Raw genomic sequence first — 17,593 nt, 5'->3', positions numbered from 1 at the left:
CCAAGCATGCGCCTGTGTCATAAGTAAAGGGCCGGCTGGCTTGACCGTTAAAGGGTGCTGTAACCCCCAAAGTACACTCCAGTCCAAACCAAAAAAAAAATTATTTTCTGTGTTTGTGAATTGTGTGCGCAGTAGCCGCACGTGCATCAACAAAGTAGTGCCAAGCGTTCGCCTGTGTCATAAGTAAAGGGCTGGCTGGCTTGACCGTTAAAGGGTGCTGTAACCCCCAAATACACTCCAGTCCAAACCAAAAAAATATATATTTTCTGTGTTTATGAATTGTGTGCGCAGTAGCCGCACATGCATCAAGAAAGTAGTGCCAAGCGTGCGCCTGTGTCATAAGTAAAGGGCCGGCTGGCATGACCGTTAAAGGGTGCTGTAACTCCCAAACTACACTCCAGTCCAAACCAATAAAATATATATTTTCTGTGTTTGTGAATTGTGTGCGCAGTAGCCGCATAGGCATCAACAAAGTAGTGCCAAGCGTGCGCCTGTGTCATAAGTAAAGGGCCTGCTGGCTTGACCATTAAAGGGTGCTGTAACCCCCAAAGTACACTCCAGTCCAAACCAAAAAAATATATATTTTCTGTGTTTGTGAATTGTGTGCGCAGTAGCAGCACGTGCATCAACAAAGTAGTGCCAAGCGTGCGCCTGTGTCATAAGTAAAGGGCCCGCTGGCTTGACCATTAAAGGGTGCTGTAACCCCCAAAGTACACTCCAGCCCAAACCAAAAAAATATATATTTTCTGTGTTTGTGAATTGTGTGCGCAGTAGCCGCACTTGCATCAACAAAGTAGTGCCAAGCGTGCGCCTGTGTCATAAGTAAAGGGCCGGCTGGTTTGACCGTTAAAGGGTGCTGTAACCCCCAAAGTACACTCCAGTCCAAACCAAAAAAATATATATTTTCTGCGTTTGTGAATTGTGTGCGCAGTAGCCGCACATGCCTCAACAAAGTAGTGCCAAGTGTGCGCCTGTGTCATAAGTAAAGGGCCGGCTGGCTTGACCGTTAAAGGGTACTGTAACTCCCAAACTACACTCCAGTCCAAACCAATAAAATATATATTTTCTGTGTTTGTGAATTGTGTGCGCAGTAGCAGCACGTGCATCAACAAAGTAGTGCCAAGCGTGCGCCTGTGTCATAAGTAAAGGGCCGGCTGGCTTGACCGTTAAAGGGTGCTGTAACCCCCAAAGTACACTCCAGTCCAAACCAAAAAAAAAAATTATTTTCTGTGTTTGTGAATTGTGTGCGCAGTAGCCGCACGTGCAACAACAAAGTAGTGCCAAGCGTGCGCCTGTGTCATAAGTAAATGGCCAGCTGGCTTGACCGTTAAAGGGTGCTGTAACCCCCAAAGTACACTCCAGTCCAAACCAAAAAAAAATATTTTCTGTGTTTGTGAATTGTGTGCGCACTAGCCGCACGTGCTTTAACAAAGTAGTGCCAAGCGTGCGCCTGTGTCATAAGTAAAGGGCTGGCTGGCTTGACTGTTAAAGGGTGCTGTAACCCCCAAAGTACACTCCAGTCCAAACCAAAAAAATATATATTTTCTGTGTTTGTGAATGGTGTGCGCAGTAACCGCACGTGCATCAACAAAGTAGTGCCAAGCGTGTGCCTGTGTCATAAGTAAAGGGCCGGCTGGCTTGACCGTTAAAGGGTGCTGTAACCCCCAAAGTACACTCCAGTCCAAACCAAAAAAAAAATTATTTTCTGTGTTTGTGAATTGTGTGCGCAGTAGCCGCACGTGCATCAACAAAGTAGTGCCAAGCGTGCGCCTGTGTCATAAGTAAAGGGCCGGCTGGCTTGACCATTAAAGGGTGCTGTAACCCCCAAAGTACACTCCAGTCCAAACCAAAAAAAAAAATATTTTCTGTGTTTGTGAATTGTGTGCGCTGTAGCCGCACGTGCATCAACAAAGTAGTGCCAAGCGTGCGCCTGTGTCATAAGTAAAGGGCCGGCTGGCTTGACCGTTAAAGGGTGCTGTAACTCCCAAACTACACTCCAGTCCAAACCAATAAAATATATATTTTCTGTGTTTGTGAATTGTGTGCGCAGTAGCCGCACGTGCATCAACAAAGTAGTGCCAAGCGTGCGCCTGTGTCATAAGTAAAGGGCCGGCTGACTTGACTGTTAAAGGGTGCTGTAACCCCCAAAGTACACTCCAGTCCAAACCAAAAAAAAATATATTTTCTGTGTTTGTGAATTGTGTGCGCAGTAGCCGCACGTGCATCAACAAAGTAGTGCCAAGCGTGCGCCTGTGTCATAAGTAAAGGGCCGGCTGGCTTGACCGTTAAAGGGTGCTGTAACCCCCAAAGCACACTCCAGTCCAAACTAAAAAAATATATATTTTCTGTGTTTGTGAATTGTGTGCGCAGTAGCCGCACGTGCATCAACAAAGTAGTGCCAAGCGTGCGCCTGTGTCATAAGTAAAGGGCCGGCTGGCTTGACCGTTAAAGGGTGCTGTAACCCCCAAAGTACACTCCAGTCCAAACCAAAAAAAAAATTATTTTCTGTGTTTGTGAATTGTGTGCGCAGTAGCCGCACGTGCATCAACAAAGTAGTGCCAAGCGTGTGCCTGTGTCATAAGTAAAGGGCCGGCTGGTTTGACCGTTAAAGGGTGCTGTAACCCCCAAAGTACACTCCAGTCCAAACCAAAAAAATATATATTTTCTGCGTTTGTGAATTGTGTGCGCAGTAGCCGCACATGCCTCAACAAAGTAGTGCCAAGCGTGCACCTGTGTCATAAGTAAAGGGCCAGCTGGCTTGTCCGTTAAAGGGTGCTGTAACTCCCAAACTACTCTCCAGTCCAAACCAATAAAATATATATTTTCTGTGTTTGTGAATTGTGTGCGCAGTAGCTGCACGTGCATCAACAATGTAGTGCCAAGCGTGCGCCTGTGTCATAAGTAAAGGGCCGGCTGGCTTGACCGTTAAAGGGTGCTGTAACCCCCAAAGTACACTCCAGTCCAAACCAAAAAAAAAATTATTTTCTGTGTTTGTGAATAGTGTGCGCAGTAGCCGCACGTGCATCAACAAAGTAGTGCCAAGCGTGCGCCTGTGTCATAAGTAAATGGCCGGCTGGCTTGACCGTTAAAGGGTGCTGTAACCCCCAAAGTACACTCCAGTCCAAACCAAAAAAATATATATTTTCTGTGTTTGTGAATTGTGTGCGCACTAGCCGCACGTGCTTTAACAAAGTAGTGCCAAGCGTGCGCCTGTGTCATAAGTAAAGGGCTGGCTGGCTTAACTGTTAAAGGGTGCTGTAACCCCCAAAGTACACTCCAGTCCAAACCAAAAAAATATATATTTTCTGTGTTTGTGAATGGTGTGCGCAGTAGCCGCACGTGCATCAACAAAGTAGTGCCAAGCGTGCGCATGTGTCATAAGTAAAGGGCCGGCTGGCTTGACCGTTAAAGGGTGCTGTAGCCCCCAAAGTACACTCCAGTCCAAACCCCAAAAAAAATTATTTTCTGTGTTTGTGAATTGTGTGCGCAATAGCCGCACGTGCATCAACAAAGTAGTGCCAAGCGTGCGCCTGTGTCATAAGTAAAGGGCCGGCTGGCTTGACCGTTAAAGGGTGCTGTAGCGCCCAAAGTACACTCCAGTCCAAACCAATAAAATATATATTTTCTGTGTTTTTGAATTGTGTGCGCAGTAGCTGCACGTGCATCAACAAAGTAGTGCCAAGCGTGTGCCTGTGTCATAAGTAAAGGGCCGGCTGGCTTGACCGTTAAAGGGTGCTGTAACTCCCAAACTACACTCCAGTCCAAACCAATAAAATATATATTTTCTGTGTTTGTGAATTGTGTGCGCAGTAGCCGCACGTGCATCAACAAAGTAGTGCCAAGCGTGCGCCTGTGTCATAAGTAAAGGGCCGGCTGGCTTGACCGTTAAAGGGTGCTGTAACCCCCAATGTACACTCCAGTCCAATCCAAAAAAATATATATTTTCTGTGTTTGTGAATTGTGTGCGCAGTAGCCGCACGTGCATCAACAAAGTAGTGCCAAGCGTGCGCCTGTGTCATAAGTAAAGGGCCGGCTGGCTTGACCGTTAAAGGGTGCTGTAACCCCCAAAGTACACTCCAGTCCAAACCAAAAAAATATATATTTTCTGTGTTTGTGAATTGTGTGCGCAGTAGCAGCACGTGCATCAACAAAGTAGTGCCAAGCGTGCGCCTGTGTCATAAGTAAAGGGCCGGCTGGCTTGACCGTTAAAGGGTGCTGTAACCCCCAAAGTACACTCCAGTCCAAACCAAAAAAAAATTATTTTCTGTATTTGTGAATTGTGTGCGCAGTAGCCGCACGTGCATCAACAAAGTAGTGCCAAGCGTGCGCCTGTGTCATAAGTAAAGGGCCGGCTGGCTTGACCGTTAAAGGGTGCTGTAACCCCCAAAGTACACTCCAGTCCAAACCAAAAAAATATATATTTTCTGTGTTTGTGAATTGTGTGCGCAGTAGCCGCACGTGCATCAACAAAGTAGTGCCAAGCGTGCGCCTGTGTCATAAGTAAAGGGCCGGCTGGCTTGACCGTTAAAGGGTGCTGTATCCCCCAAAGTACACTCCAGTCCAATCCAAAAAAATATATATTTTCTGTGTTTGTGAATTGTGTGCGCAGTAGCCGCACGTGCATCAACAAAGTAGTGCCAAGCGTGCGCCTGTGTCATAAGTAAAGGGCCGGCTGGCTTGACCATTAAAGGGTGCTGTAACCCCCAAATTACACTCCAGTCCAAACCAAAAAAATATATATTTTCTGTGTTTGTGAATTGTGTGCGCAGTAGCCGCACGTGAATCAACAAAGTAGTGCCAAGCGTGCGCCTGTGTCATAAGTAAAGGGCTGGCTGGCTTGACTGTTAAAGGGTGCTGTAACCCCCAAAGTACCCTCCAGTCCAAACCAAAAAAAAAAATATTTTCTGTGTTTGTGAATGGTGTGCGCAGCAGCCGCACGTGCATCAACAAAGTAGTGCCAAGCGTGCGCCTGTGTCATAAGTAAACGGCCGGCTGGCTTGACCGTTAAAGGGTGCTGTAACCCCCAAAGTACACTCCAGTCCAAACCAAAAAAAAAATTATTTTCTGTGTTTGTGAATTGTGTGCACAGTAGCCGCACGTGCATCAACAAAGTAGTGCCAAGCATGTGCCTGTGTCATAAGTAAAGGGCCGGCTGGCTTGACCGTTAAAGGGTGCTGTAACCCCCAAAGTACACTCCAGTCCAAACCAAAAAAAAAATTATTTTCTGTGTTTGTGAATTGTGTGCGCAGTAGCCGCACGTGCATCAACAAAGTAGTGCCAAGCGTTCGCCTGTGTCATAAGTAAAGGGCCGGCTGGCTTGACCGTTAAAGGGTGCTGTAACCCCCAAAGTACACTCCAGTCCAAACCAAAAAAATATATATTTTCTGTGTTTATGAATTGTGTGCGCAGTAGCCGCACATGCATCAAGAAAGTAGTGCCAAGCGTGCGCCTGTGTCATAAGTAAAGGGCCGGCTGGCATGACCGTTAAAGGGTGCTGTAACTCCCAAACTACACTCCAGTCCAAACCAATAAAATATATATTTTCTGTGTTTGTGAATTGTGTGCGCAGTAGCCGCACAGGCATCAACAAAGTAGTGCCAAGCGTGCGCCTGTGTCATAAGTAAAGGGCCTGCTGGCTTGACCATTAAAGGGTGCTGTAACCCCCAAAGTACACTCCAGTCCAAACCAAAAAAATATATATTTTCTGTGTTTGTGAATTGTGTGCGCAGTAGCAGCACGTGCATCAACAAAGTAGTGCCAAGCGTGCGCCTGTGTCATAAGTAAAGGGCCGGCTGGCTTGACCATTAAAGGGTGCTGTAACCCCCAAAGTACACTCCAGCCCAAACCAAAAAAATATATATTTTCTGTGTTTGTGAATTGTGTGCGCAGTAGCCGCACTTGCATCAACAAAGTAGTGCCAAGCGTGCGCCTGTGTCATAAGTAAAGGGCCGGCTGGTTTGACCGTTAAAGGGTGCTGTAACCCCCAAAGTACACTCCAGTCCAAACCAAAAAAATATATATTTTCTGCGTTTGTGAATTGTGTGCGCAGTAGCCGCACATGCCTCAACAAAGTAGTGCCAAGTGTGCGCCTGTGTCATAAGTAAAGGGCCGGCTGGCTTGACCGTTAAAGGGTACTGTAACTCCCAAACTACACTCCAGTCCAAACCAATAAAATATATATTTTCTGTGTTTGTGAATTGTGTGCGCAGTAGCAGCACGTGCATCAACAAAGTAGTGCCAAGCGTGCGCCTGTGTCATAAGTAAAGGGCCGGCTGGCTTGACCGTTAAAGGGTGCTGTAACCCCCAAAGTACACTCCAGTCCAAACCAAAAAAAAAAATTATTTTCTGTGTTTGTGAATTGTGTGCGCAGTAGCCGCACGTGCAACAACAAAGTAGTGCCAAGCGTGCGCCTGTGTCATAAGTAAATGGCCAGCTGGCTTGACCGTTAAAGGGTGCTGTAACCCCCAAAGTACACTCCAGTCCAAACCAAAAAAAAATATTTTCTGTGTTTGTGAATTGTGTGCGCACTAGCCGCACGTGCTTTAACAAAGTAGTGCCAAGCGTGCGCCTGTGTCATAAGTAAAGGGCTGGCTGGCTTGACTGTTAAAGGGTGCTGTAACCCCCAAAGTACACTCCAGTCCAAACCAAAAAAATATATATTTTCTGTGTTTGTGAATGGTGTGCGCAGTAGCCGCACGTGCATCAACAAAGTAGTGCCAAGCGTGTGCCTGTGTCATAAGTAAAGGGCCGGCTGGCTTGACCGTTAAAGGGTGCTGTAACCCCCAAAGTACACTCCAGTCCAAACCAAAAAAAAAATTATTTTCTGTGTTTGTGAATTGTGTGCGCAGTAGCCGCACGTGCATCAGCAAAGTAGTGCCAAGCGTGCGCCTGTGTCATAAGTAAAGGGCCGGCTGGCTTGACCATTAAAGGGTGCTGTAACCCCCAAAGTACACTCCAGTCCAAACCAAAAAAAAAAATATTTTCTGTGTTTGTGAATTGTGTGCGCTGTAGCCGCACGTGCATCAACAAAGTAGTGCCAAGCGTGCGCCTGTGTCATAAGTAAAGGGCCGGCTGGCTTGGCCGTTAAAGGGTGCTGTAACTCCCAAACTACACTCCAGTCCAAACCAATAAAATATATATTTTCTGTGTTTGTGAATTGTGTGCGCAGTAGCCGCACGTGCATCAACAAAGTAGTGCCAAGCGTGCGCCTGTGTCATAAGTAAAGGGCCGGCTGACTTGACTGTTAAAGGGTGCTGTAACCCCCAAAGTACACTCCAGTCCAAACCAAAAAAAAATATATTTTCTGTGTTTGTGAATTGTGTGCGCAGTAGCCGCACGTGCATCAACAAAGTAGTGCCAAGCGTGCGCCTGTGTCATAAGTAAAGGGCCGGCTGGCTTGACCGTTAAAGGGTGCTGTAACCCCCAAAGCACACTCCAGTCCAAACTAAAAAAATATATATTTTCTGTGTTTGTGAATTGTGTGCGCAGTAGCCGCACGTGCATCAACAAAGTAGTGCCAAGCGTGCGCCTGTGTCATAAGTAAAGGGCCGGCTGGCTTGACCGTTAAAGGTTGCTGTAACCCCCAAAGTACACTCCAGTCCAAACCAAAAAAAAAATTATTTTCTGTGTTTGTGAATTGTGTGCGCAGTAGCCGCACGTGCATCAACAAAGTAGTGCCAAGCGTGTGCCTGTGTCATAAGTAAAGGGCCGGCTGGTTTGACCGTTAAAGGGTGCTGTAACCCCCAAAGTACACTCCAGTCCAAACCAAAAAAATATATATTTTCTGCATTTGTGAATTGTGTGCGCAGTAGCCGCACATGCCTCAACAAAGTAGTGCCAAGCGTGCACCTGTGTCATAAGTAAAGGGCCAGCTGGCTTGTCCGTTAAAGGGTGCTGTAACTCCCAAACTACTCTCCAGTCCAAACCAATAAAATATATATTTTCTGTGTTTGTGAATTGTGTGCGCAGTAGCTGCACGTGCATCAACAAAGTAGTGCCAAGCGTGCGCCTGTGTCATAAGTAAAGGGCCGGCTGGCTTGACTGTTAAAGGGTGCTGTAACCCCCAAAGTACACTCTAGTCCAAACCAAAAAAAAAATTATTTTCTGTGTTTGTGAATAGTGTGCGCAGTAGCCGCACGTGCATCAACAAAGTAGTGCCAAGCGTGCGCCTGTGTCATAAGTAAATGGCCGGCTGGCTTGACCGTTAAAGGGTGCTGTAGCCCCCAAAGTACACTCCAGTCCAAACCAATAAAATATATATTTTCTGTGTTTGTGAATTGTGTGCGCAGTAGCTGCACGTGCATCAACAAAGTAGTGCCAAGCGTGTGCCTGTGTCATAAGTAAAGGGCCGGCTGGCTTGACCGTTAAAGGGTGCTGTAACTCCCAAACTACACTCCAGTCCAAACCAATAAAATATATATTTTCTGTGTTTGTGAATTGTGTGCGCAGTAGCCGCACGTGCATCAACAAAGTAGTGCCAAGCGTGCGCCTGTGTCATAAGTAAAGGGCCGGCTGGCTTGACCGTTAAAGGGTGCTGTAACCCCCAATGTACACTCCAGTCCAATCCAAAAATATATATATTTTCTGTGTTTGTGAATTGTGTGCGCAGTAGCCGCACGTGCATCAACAAAGTAGTGCCAAGCGTGCGCCTGTGTCATAAGTAAAGGGCCAGCTGGCTTGACCGTTAAAGGGTGCTGTAACCCCCAAAGTACACTCCAGTCCAAACCAAAAAAATATATATTTTCTGTGTTTGTGAATTGTGTGCGCAGTAGCAGCACGTGCATCAACAAAGTAGTGCCAAGCGTGCGCCTGTGTCATAAGTAAAGGGCCGGCTGGCTTGACCGTTAAAGGGTGCTGTAACCCCCAAAGTACACTCCAGTCCAAACCAAAAAAAAATTATTTTCTGTATTTGTGAATTGTGTGCGCAGTAGCCGCACGTGCATCAACAAAGTAGTGCCAAGCGTGCGCCTGTGTCATAAGTAAAGGGCCGGCTGGCTTGACCGTTAAAGGGTGCTGTAACCCCCAAAGTACACTCCAGTCCAAACCAAAAAAATATATATTTTCTGTGTTTGTGAATTGTGTGCGCAGTAGCCGCACGTGCATCAACAAAGTAGTGCCAAGCGTGCGCCTGTGTCATAAGTAAAGGGCCGGCTGGCTTGACCGTTAAAGGGTGCTGTATCCCCCAAAGTACACTCCAGTCCAATCCAAAAAAATATATATTTTCTGTGTTTGTGAATTGTGTGCGCAGTAGCCGCACGTGCATCAACAAAGTAGTGCCAAGCGTGCGCCTGTGTCATAAGTAAAGGGCCGGCTGGCTTGACCATTAAAGGGTGCTGTAACCCCCAAAGTACACTCCAGTCCAAACCAAAAAAATATATATTTTCTGTGTTTGTGAATTGTGTGCGCAGTAGCCGCACGTGAATCAACAAAGTAGTGCCAAGCGTGCGCCTGTGTCATAAGTAAAGGGCCGGCTGGCTTGACCGTTAAAGGGTGCTGTAACCCCCAAAGTACACTCCAGTCCAAACCAAAAAAATATATATTTTCTGTGTTTGTGAATTGTGTGCGCTGTAGCCGCACGTGCATCAACAAAGTAGTGCCAAGCGTGCGCCTGTGTCATAAGTAAAGGGCCGGCTGGCTTGACCGTTAAAGGGTGCTGTAACTCCCAAACTACTCTCCAGTCCAAACCAATAAAATATATATTTTCTGTGTTTGTGAATTGTGTGCGCAGTAGCCGCACGTGCATCAACAAAGTAGTGCCAAGCGTGTGCCTGTGTCATAAGTAAAGGGCCGGCTGGCTTGACCATTAGAGGGTGCTGTAACCCCCAAAGTACACTCCAGTCCAAACCAAAAAAAAAAATATTTTCTGTGTTTGTGAATTGTGTGCGCAGTAGCAGCACGTGCATCAACAAAGTAGTGCCAAGCGTGCGCCTGTGTCATAAGTAAAGGGCCGGCTGGCTTGACCGTTAAAGGGTGCTGTAACCCCCAAAGTACACTCCAGTCCAAACCAAAAAAAAATTATTTTCTGTATTTGTGAATTGTGTGCGCAGTAGCCGCACGTGCATCAACAAAGTAGTGCCAAGCGTGCGCCTGTGTCATAAGTAAAGGGCCGGCTGGCTTGACCGTTAAAGGGTGCTGTAATCCCCAAAGTACACTCCAGTCTAAACCAAAAAAATATATATTTTCTGTGTTTGTGAATTGTGTGCGCAGTAGCCGCACGTGCATCAACAAAGTAGTGCCAAGCGTGCGCCTGTGTCATAAGTAAAGGGCCGGCTGGCTTGACCATTAAAGGGTGCTGTAACCCCCAAAGTACACTCCAGTCCAAACCAAAAAAATATATATTTTCTGTGTTTGTGAATTGTGTGCGCAGTAGCCGCACGTGAATCAACAAAGTAGTGCCAAGCGTGCGCCTGTGTCATAAGTAAAGGGCCGGCTGGCTTGACCGTTAAAGGGTGCTGTAACCCCCAAAGTACACTCCAGTCCAAACCAAAAAAATATATATTTTCTGTGTTTGTGAATTGTGTGCGCTGTAGCCGCACGTGCATCAACAAAGTAGTGCCAAGCGTGCGCCTGTGTCATAAGTAAAGGGCCGGCTGGCTTGACCGTTAAAGGGTGCTGTAACTCCCAAACTACTCTCCAGTCCAAACCAATAAAATATATATTTTCTGTGTTTGTGAATTGTGTGCGCAGTAGCCGCACGTGCATCAACAAAGTAGTGCCAAGCGTGTGCCTGTGTCATAAGTAAAGGGCCGGCTGGCTTGACCGTTAGAGGGTGCTGTAACCCCCAAAGTACACTCCAGTCCAAACCAAAAAAAAAAATATTTTCTGTGTTTGTGAATTGTGTGCGCAGTAGCCGCACGTGCATCAACAAAGTAGTGCCAAGCGTGCGCCTGTGTCATAAGTAAATGGCCGGCTGGCTTGACCGTTAAAGAGTGCTGTAACCCCCAAAGTACACTCCAGTCCAAACCAAAAAAATATATATTTTCTGTGTTTGTGAATTGTGTGCGCACTAGCCGCACGTGCTTTAACAAAGTAGTGCCAAGCGTGCGCCTGTGTCATAAGTAAAGGGCTGGCTGGCTTGACTGTTAAAGGGTGCTGTAACCCCCAAAGTACCCTCCAGTCCAAACCAAAAAAATATATATTTTCTGTGTTTGTGAATGGTGTGCGCAGTAGCCGCACGTGCATCAACAAAGTAGTGCCAAGCGTGCGCCTGTGTCATAAGTAAAGGGCCGGCTGGCTTGACCGTTAAAGGGTGCTGTAACTCCCAAACTACTCTCCAGTCCAAACCAATAAAATATATATTTTCTGTGTTTGTGAATTGTGTGCGCAGTAGCCGCACGTGCATCAACAAAGTAGTGCCAAGCGTGTGCCTGTGTCATAAGTAAAGGGCCGGCTGGCTTGACCATTAGAGGGTGCTGTAACCCCCAAAGTACACTCCAGTCCAAACCAAAAAAAAAATTATTTTCTGTGTTTGTGAATTGTGTGCGCAGTAGCAGCACGTGCATCAAGAAAGTAGTGCCAAGCGTGCGTCTGTGTCATAAGTAAAGGGCCGGCTGGCTTGACCGTTAAAGGGTGCTGTAACCCCCAAAGTACACTCCAGTCCAAACCAAAAAAAAATTATTTTCTGTATTTGTGAATTGTGTGCGCAGTAGCCGCACGTGCATCAACAAAGTAGTGCCAAGCGTGCGCCTGTGTCATAAGTAAAGGGCCAGCTGGCTTGACCGTTAAAGGGTGCTGTAATCCCCAAAGTACACTCCAGTCCAAACCAAAAAAATATATATTTTCTGTGTTTGTGAATTGTGTGCGCAGTAGCCGCACGTTCATCAACAAAGTAGTGCCAAGCGTGCGCCTGTGTCATAAGTAAAGGTCCGGCTGGCTTGACCGTTAAAGGGTGCTGTATCCCCCAAAGTACACTCCAGTCCAATCCAAAAAAATATATATTTTCTGTGTTTGTGAATTGTGTGCGCAGTAGCCGCACGTGCATCATCAAAGTAGTGCCAAGCGTGCGCCTGTGTCATAAGTAAAGGGCCGGCTGGCTTGACCATTAAAGGGTGCTGTAACCCCCAAAGTACACTCCAGTCCAAACCAAAAAAATATATATTTTCTGTGTTTGTGAATTGTGTGCGCAGTAGCCGCACGTGAATCAACAAAGTAGTGCCAAGCGTGCGCCTGTGTCATAAGTAAAGGGCCGGCTGGCTTGACCGTTAAAGGGTGCTGTAACCCCCAAAGTACACTCCAGTCCAAACCAAAAAAATATATATTTTCTGTGTTTGTGAATTGTGTGCGCTGTAGCCGCACGTGCATCAACAAAGTAGTGCCAAGCGTGCGCCTGTGTCATAAGTAAAGGGCCGGCTGGCTTGACCGTTAAAGGGTGCTGTAACTCCCAAACTACTCTCCAGTCCAAACCAATAAAATATATATTTTCTGTGTTTGTGAATTGTGTGCGCAGTAGCCGCACGTGCATCAACAAAGTAGTGCCAAGCGTGTGCCTGTGTCATAAGTAAAGGGCCGGCTGGCTTGACCGTTAGAGGGTGCTGTAACCCCCAAAGTACACTCCAGTCCAAACCCAAAAAAAAATTATTTTCTGTGTTTGTGAATTGTGTGCGCAGTAGCCGCACGTGCATCAACAAAGTAGTGCCAAGCGTGCGCCTGTGTCATAAGTAAATGGCCAGCTGGCTTGACCGTTAAAGAGTGCTGTAACCCCCAAAGTACACTCCAGTCCAAACCAAAAAAATATATATTTTCTGTGTTTGTGAATTGTGTGCGCACTAGCCGCACGTGCTTTAACAAAGTAGTGCCAAGCGTGCGCCTGTGTCATAAGTAAAGGGCTGGCTGGCTTGACTGTTAAAGGGTGCTGTAACCCCCAAAGTACCCTCCAGTCCAAACCAAAAAAAAATATATTTTCTGTGTTTGTGAATGGTGTGCGCAGTAGCCGCACGTGCATCAACAAAGTAGTGCCAAGCGTGCGCCTGTGTCATAAGTAAAGGGCCGGCTGGCTTGACCGTTAAAGGGTGCTGTAACCCCCAAAGTACACTCCAGTCCAAACCAAAAAAAAAGTTATTTTCTGTGTTTGTGAATTGTGAGCGCAGTAGCCGCACGTGCATCAACAAAGTAGTGCCAAGCGTGCGCCTGTGTCATAAGTAAAGGGCCGGCTGGCTTGACCGTTAAAGGGTGCTGTAACCCCCAAAGTACACTCCAGTCCAAACCAAAAAAATATATATTTTCTGTGTTTGTGAATTGTGTGCGCTGTAGCCGCACGTGCATCAACAAAGTAGTGCCAAGCGTGCGCCTGTGTCATAAGTAAAGGGCCGGCTGGCTTGACCGTTAAACGGTGCTGTAACCCCCAAAGTACACTCCAGTCCAAACCAAAAAAATATATATTTTCTGTGTTTGTGAATTGTGTGCGCAGTAGCCGCACATGCATCAAGAAAGTAGTGCCAAGCGTGCGCCTGTGTCATAAGTAAAGGGCCGGCTGGCTTGACCGTTAAAGGGTGCTGTAACTCCCAAACTACACTCCAGTCCAAACCAATAAAATATATACTTTCTGTGTTTGTGAATTGTGTGCGCAGTAGCTGCACGTGCATCAACAAAGTAGTGCCAAGCGTGCGCCTGTGTCATAAGTAAAGGGCCGGCTGGCTTGACCATTAAAGGGTGCTGTAAGTCCCAAACTACACTCCAGTCCAAACCAATAAAATATTTATTTTCTGTGTTTGTGAATTGTGTGCGCAGTAGCCGCACGTGCATCAACAAAGTAGTGCCAAGCGTGCGCCTGTGTCATAAGTAAAGGGCCGGCTGGCTTGACCGTTAAAGGGTGCTGTAACCCCCAATGTACACTCCAGTCCAATCCAAAAAAATATATATTTTCTGTGTTTGTGAATTGTGTGCGCAGTAGCCGCACGGGCATCAACAAAGTAGTGCCAAGCGTGCGCCTGTGTCATAAGTAAAGGGCCTGCTGGCTTGACCATTAAAGGGTGCTGTAACCCCCAAAGTACACTCCAGTCCAAACCAAAAAAATATATATTTTCTGTGTTTGTGAATTGTGTGCGCAGTAGCAGCACGTGCATCAACAAAGTAGTGCCAAGCGTGCGCCTGTGTCATAAGTAAAGGGCCGGCTGGCTTGACCATTAAAGGGTGCTGTAACCCCCAAAGTACACTCTAGCCCAAACCAAAAAAATATATATTTTCTGTGTTTGTGAATTGTGTGCGCAGTAGCCGCACTTGCATCAACAAAGTAGTACCAAGCGTGCGCCTGTGTCATAAGTAAAGGGCCGGCTGGCTTGACCGTTAAAGGGTGCTGTAACCCCCAAAGTACACTCCAGTCCAAACCAAAAAAATATATATTTTCTGTGTTTGTGAATTGTGTGCGCAGTAGCCGCACGTGCATCAACAAAGTAGTGCCAAGCGTGCGCCTGTGTCATAAGTAAAGGGCCGGCTGGTTTGACCGTTAAAGGGTGCTGTAACCCCCAAAGTACACTCCAGTCCAAACCAAAAAAATATATATTTTCTGCGTTTGTGAATTGTGTGCGCAGTAGCCGCACATGCCTCAACAAAGTAGTGCCAAGCGTGCGCCTGTGTCATAAGTAAAGGGCCGGCTGGCTTGACCGTTAAAGGGTGCTGTAACTCCCAAACTACACTCCAGTCCAAACCAATAAAATATATATTTTCTGTGTTTGTGAATTGTGTGCGCAGTAGCAGCTCGTGCATCAACAAAGTAGTGCCAAGCGTGCGCCTGTGTCATAAGTAAAGGGCCGGCTGGCTTGACCGTTAAAGGGTGCTGTAACCCCCAAAGTACACTCCAGTCCAAACCAAAAAAAAAATTATTTTCTGTGTTTGTGAATTGTGTGCGCAGTAGCAGCACGTGCATCAACAAAGTAGTGCCAAGCGTGCGCCTGTGTCATAAGTAAATGGCCGGCTGGCTTGACCGTTAAAGGGTGCTGTAACCCCCAAAGTACACTCCAGTCCAAACCAAAAAAAAATATTTTCTGTGTTTGTGAATTGTGTGCGCACTAGCCGCACGTGCTTTAACAAAGTAGTGCCAAGCGTGCGCCTGTGTCATAAATAAAGGGCTGGCTGGCTTGACCGTTAAAGGGTGCTGTAACCCCCAAAGTACACTCCAGTCCAAACCAAAAAAATATATATTTTCTGAGTTTGTGAATGGTGTGCGCAGTAGCCGCACGTGCATCAACAAAGTAGTGCCAAGCGTGCGCCTGTGTCATAAGTAAAGGGCCGGCTGGCTTGACAGTTAAAGGGTGCTGTAACCCCCAAAGTACACTCCAGTCCAAACCAAAAAAATATATATTTTCTGTGTTTGTGAATGGTGTGCGCAGTAGCCGCACGTGCATCAACAAAGTAGTGCCAAGCGTGCGCCTGTGTCATAAGTAAAGGGCCGGCTGGCTTGACCGTTAAAGGGTGCTGTAACCCCCAAAGTACACTCCAGTCCAAACCAAAAAAAAATATATTTTCTGTGTTTGTGAATTGTGTGCGCAGTAGCCGCACGTGCATCAACAAAGTAGTGCCAAGCGTGCGCCTGTGTCATAAGTAAAGGGCCGGCTGGCTTGACCGTTAAAGGGTGCTGTAACTCCCAAACTACACTCCAGTCCAAACCAATAAAATATATATTTTCTGTGTTTGTGAATTGTGTGCGCAGTAGCCGCACGTGCATCAACAAAGTAGTGCCAAGCGTGCGCCTGTGTCATAAGTAAAGGGCCGGCTGGCTTGACCGTTAAAGGGTGCTGTAACCCCCAAAGTACACTCCAGTCCAAACCAAAAAAATATATATTTTCTGTGTTTGTGAATGGTGTGCGCAGTAGCCGCCCGTGCATCAACAAAGTAGTGCCAAGCGTGCGCCTGTGTCATAAGTAAAGGGCCGGCTGGCTTGACCGTTAAACTGTGCTGTAACCCCCAAAGTACACTCCAGTCCAAACCAAAAAAATATATATTTTCTGTGTTTGTGAATTGAGTGCGCAGTAGCCGCACGTGCATCAACAAAGTAGTGCCAAGCGTGCGCCTGTGTCATAAGTAAAGGGCCGGCTGGCTTGACCATTAAAGGGTGCTGTAACTCCCAAACTACACTCCAGTCCAAACCAATAAAATATATATTTTCTGTGTTTGTGAATTGTGTGCGCAGTAGCCGCACAGGCATCAACAAAGTAGTGCCAAGCGTGCGCCTGTGTCATAAGTAAAGGGCCTGCTGGCTTGACCATTAAAGGGTGCTGTAACCCCCAAAGTACACTCCAGTCCAAACCAAAAAAATATATATTTTCTGTGTTTGTGAATTGTGTGCGCAGTAGCAGCACGTGCATCAACAAAGTAGTGCCAAGCGTGCGCCTGTGTCATAAGTAAAGGGCCGGCTGGCTTGACCATTAAAGGGTGCTGTAACCCCCAAAGTACACTCCAGCCCAAACCAAAAAAATATATATTTTCTGTGTTTGTGAATTGTGTGCGCAGTAGCAGCACTTGCATCAACAAAGTAGTGCCAAGCGTGCGCCTGTGTCATAAGTAAAGGGCCGGCTGGTTTGACCGTTAAAGGGTGCTGTAACCCCCAAAGTACACTCCAGTCCAAACCAAAAAAATATATATTTTCTGCGTTTGTGAATTGTGTGCGCAGTAGCCGCACATGCCTCAACAAAGTAGTGCCAAGTGTGCGCCTGTGTCATAAGTAAAGGGCCGGCTGGCTTGACCGTTAAAGGGTACTGTAACTCCCAAACTACACTCCAGTCCAAACCAATAAAATATATATTTTCTGTGTTTGTGAATTGTGTGCGCAGTAGCAGCACGTGCATCAACAAAGTAGTGCCAAGCGTGCGCCTGTGTCATAAGTAAAGGGCCGGCTGGCTTGACCGTTAAAGGGTGCTGTAACCCCCAAAGTACACTCCAGTCCAAACCAAAAAAAAAAATTATTTTCTGTGTTTGTGAATTGTGTGCGCAGTAGCCGCACGTGCAACAACAAAGTAGTGCCAAGCGTGCGCCTGTGTCATAAGTAAATGGCCAGCTGGCTTGACCGTTAAAGGGTGCTGTAACCCCCAAAGTACACTCCAGTCCAAACCAAAAAAAAATATTTTCTGTGTTTGTGAATTGTGTGCGCACTAGCCGCACGTGCTTTAACAAAGTAGTGCCAAGCGTGCGCCTGTGTCATAAGTAAAGGGCTGGCTGGCTTGACTGTTAAAGGGTGCTGTAACCCCCAAAGTACACTCCAGTCCAAACCAAAAAAATATATATTTTCTGTGTTTGTGAATGGTGTGCGCAGTAGCCGCACGTGCATCAACAAAGTAGTGCCAAGCGTGCGCCTGTGTCATAAGTAAAGGGCCGGCTGGCTTGACCGTTAAAGGGTGCTGTAACCCCCAAAGTACACTCCAGTCCAAACCAAAAAAAATATTATTTTCTGTGTTTGTGAATTGTGTGCGCAGTAGCCGCACGTGCATCAACAAAGTAGTGCCAAGCGTGCGCCTGTGTCATAAGTAAAGGGCCGGCTGGCTTGACCATTAAAGGGTGCTGTAACCCCCAAAGTACACTCCAGTCCAAACCAAAAAAAAAAATATTTTCTGTGTTTGTGAATTGTGTGCGCTGTAGCCGCACGTGCATCAACAAAGTAGTGCCA

The sequence above is a fragment of the Taudactylus pleione genome, unplaced genomic scaffold (assembly GCF_031769625.1).
Source record: "Taudactylus pleione unplaced genomic scaffold, aTauple2 ptg000442l, whole genome shotgun sequence".
NCBI classification, from domain to species: domain Eukaryota; kingdom Metazoa; phylum Chordata; class Amphibia; order Anura; family Myobatrachidae; genus Taudactylus; species Taudactylus pleione.
Note: the sequence above shows the minus strand (reverse complement) of the source record.